The sequence below is a fragment of the Seriola lalandi genome, unplaced genomic scaffold, assembly GCF_002814215.2.
Source record: "Seriola lalandi dorsalis isolate HSWRI2012SDOR001 ecotype SW California unplaced genomic scaffold, Sedor1 jcf7180002054366, whole genome shotgun sequence".
Lineage (NCBI taxonomy): Eukaryota > Metazoa > Chordata > Actinopteri > Carangiformes > Carangidae > Seriola > Seriola lalandi.
In genome coordinates, this window is record NW_019524919.1 from 24212 (window position 1) to 27726 (window position 3515).

General features: G+C 49.2%; 1 long non-coding RNA gene across 2 annotated transcripts; it reads left to right on the plus strand.

The window, feature by feature from the left end:
* Positions 1–3467, plus strand: LOC147819001 (uncharacterized). 2 transcript variants are annotated; one of them, XR_015437390.1, is made up of 2 exons: positions 1–66; positions 2830–3467. It is a non-coding gene; the product is annotated as an uncharacterized LOC147819001 (long non-coding RNA). The 2 variants fall into 2 exon arrangements; XR_015437389.1 differs by lacking the exon at positions 1–66 and adding an exon at positions 1387–2277.
* Positions 3468–3515: the final 48 nt, after the last annotated feature.

Consider the following 3515-nt stretch of genomic DNA (forward strand, 5'->3'; position numbering starts at 1 on the left):
CGGCAGCTGCGCGGGAGACTTCTGCTCCTCAGTGTGTTTCCTGGTCCTCTCTGTCTGAGTGAACAAGTGTGTAAGAGACAGTTTTCACTTCACTCATTCACTTCACTCATTCACCTCTCATCAGTAAGAGTAGGAAGAGTCAGCGGGATCCGGTGCAGTGTGGATTGGGCAGCAGACCAAGGCGGGGGCCTTGGCGGTCCGATCCTCGGTTACGGAAACTGGTTTTTGGAACATGGAACGTCACCTCTCTGGCGGGGAAGGAGCGGGAGCTTGTGGAAGAGGTTGAGCGATACCGGCTAGATATAGTCGGCCTCACCTCGACACAGAGCGTCGGCTCCGGAACCCAAGTCCTTGAGAGGGGCTGGTCTCTCCTCTCTGCTGGAGTTGCTCCGGGTGAGAGGCGGAGGGCCGGGGTGGGCTTTTTGGTGGCCCCCTGGCTCTCTGCCTGTATGTTGGGGTTCACCCCAGTGGACGAAAGGGTTGCGTCCCTGCGCCTTCAGGTCAGGGATCGGGTTCTGACTGTTGTCGGTGCCTATGCACCGAACAGCAGTTCAGACTACCCGCCTTTTTTGGAGTCCTTGGGAAGGGTGCTGGAAAGTGCCCCGAAAGGGGACTCCATTGTCCTATTGGGAGACTTCAACGCTCACGTGGGCAATGACAGCGTGACCTGGAAGGGTGTGGTGGGGAGGAACGGCCTTCCCGATCTGAACCCGAGCAGTGTTCAGTTATTGGACTTCTGTGCTAGACACAGTTTGGCCATAACTAACACCATGTTCAAGCATAAGGATGTCCACAGGTGCACGTGGGACCAGGACACCCTAGGTCGCCGGTCTATGATCGACTTTGTAGTCGTATCATCAGACCTGCGGCTGCATGTTTTGGACACTCAGGTGAAGAGAGGAGCAGAGTTGTCAACCGACCACCACCTGGTGATGAGTTGGATCAGATGGCGGGGGAAGACGGCGTGCAGACCTGGCAGGCCCAAACGGGTTGTGAGGGTCTGCTGGGAAAGCCTGGCGGAAGAACCCGTCAAGATGATTTTCAACGCACACCTCAGGCAGAGTGGGCGGTGGGGGACATTGAGCAACCTTCAGCTCTCGCTGGGGCGGTTCGCGGCCGAGTGTGAAGCGGCTGGGATGGAGATCAGCACCTCCAAGTCTGAGGCCATGGTCCTCAGCCGGAAACGGGTGGATGGCCCGCTCCGGGTCGGGGGGGAGGCTCTGCCTCAGGTGGAGGAGTTTAGGTATCTCGGGATCTTGTTCACGAGTGAGGGTAGGATGGAGCGGGAGATCGACAGGCGGATTGGGGCGGCATCGGTCCGTTGTGGGGAAGAGGGAGCTAAACCGGAAGGCGAAGCTACGTTCCGATCCTCACCTATGGTCATGAGCTTTGGGTAATGACCGGAAGAACGAGATCGCGAATACAAGCGGCCGAAATGAGTTTCCTCCGCAGGGTGGCCGGGCCCAGCCTTAGAGACAGGGTGAGGAGCTCGGAGTAGAGCCGCTGCTCCTCCGTGTCGAGAGGAGCCAGTTGAGGTGGTTCGGGCATCTGGTGAGGATGCCTCCTGGACGCCTCCCCGGGGAGGTGTTTTGGGCATGTCCCACCGGGAGGAGGCCTCGGGGCCGATCAAGGACACGCTGGAGGGATTATATCTCTCGGCTGGCCTCGGAACACTTCGGGATTCTCCCGGAGGAGCTGGTGGAAGAGGCTGGGGAGAGGGCTGCTGCCCCCGCGACCCGGATCCGGATGAGCGGGAGAAGACGAAGACATCTCATCAGTTGGTTTAAGCTTTAAACCAGCTGACAACATTAACACATACTAGCAACACACAGTAAAATTAGTTAGCGGTTAGCTTTTCACTTTAACACGTTAATGACGCAGTATGAACATACATACTTAATGACATTTGTTTATCCGTCTATAGCTTTATTTAATCCGAAATAAACGACATGAACACAAACAACGTCACCAAAACAAGAGTAAATGTTTTCTTACCTGATATTTTTGCAGGATATAAATTCACTTAACTTCTCTCAGGTGACCAAACAGATTCAGTCTTTCCTAATATTACAGTTCTCCATTAAAACCCTACAACTCAAATTAGCTAATAAGAATTTGGCAGATATAAAATAATCCAGGAAACAGAAGACTATTAGCAGTGAGGAGTGAGACACAGTTCATCAAAGTTAGCTCCAACTGTTGTTTACCTGTAAATATCTTGTTCTGTGTTCAGTTGTTCTCAAAGACTCAGAGGAGTCAGCAGTTCAATATTTCCCGGTAAGTACATTTGGTTTTAAGCTTGTTTCTTTGCTAGCCAAGATTAGCATCCCTGTTAATATCACAGCTCAGGTGAAGATGCACCTTGCTAACCAAGCTAGCCAGCTAGTGCTAGCGTTAGCTGATAACTTAGCGATTGCTATGCTAACGGTACCTGGATAACCTGTGTCAACCTGGGTTAGCCAGGTGGAGGTGTTCAGTCAAAGCCCAATAAAAAGGTGAATTTAATCGACGTTAATCTAACGACGTTTGGTTTGTGTTTCTCCACGTGACCCAGTTTAAGTGATCTGCGTTAGTGTAATGAGCAGCGTTAATGTCAGTTAATACATTGTCCATCAAGATGACGTGATAGTTCAAGTTAAGATAACGTGACGTTTACAAAATGTGTAGACAAATATTTGTCATATAGAAGATTGTTCATTTAATACTCAAACCAGTCCTCAACTGAAGCAGACATTCATGCACCTGTCCTGACAGCCGATCGATATTTGTGATTAACTGTGATCCACCGCATCTTAACTCAAGTGTTTGTGTTTTATCGTCATTTGAAAGGTTTCCACACTGTGAAAACTGAGTGATCTGTGCCAACAGAAGGAGGAGCTCATGTACAGAGCAGCCCATTAGTTTCCAGTCATCTGGTTGAAGGGAGACTGCATGGACATCCTTAGTTCTCTAATGTGCTGTGATGATGATGATGATGATGATGGTAGAAAACCTCCCAGTTCATCTTCCTCTGATGAAATGACAGACTAACTGCTGATGAGTTTATTATTCTCTGTCTTCAGTATTCACAGGTTCAGTTTCTTACCTGCAACAACATTCCTGCTGTTCATCAGATCAGAATTTATAAATATGAAACTGTGATTAAGTGATGAATCAGTTCTAGCTCCGTCACCTCCTTCACAGGTGAAAGTATCGACCAGTTTAACATCAAACGGTGTTCAGCAGGAAACAGATGGAACTGACCCACCAGAACTGCAACCTGGAGCAGAACCAGACTCTTCATAGATGTGATGCTGTGACCTCAGAGACGGATGTGTTCACCTCACACACTCTTTAGTGTGAACTGAACACTGACAGTTCAGACTGTGAAGCAGGTGTCAGTGTAGTACAGCTCATGTTCATTAGTTTTATTCACAACTTCATTGTTGTCATTGAAAAGGTGTTTAATAAAGAAACCTGTGATTAAATTGTACTGAGTGTTTCTTCATATTTACCATCTGCCTCATGATGAATCT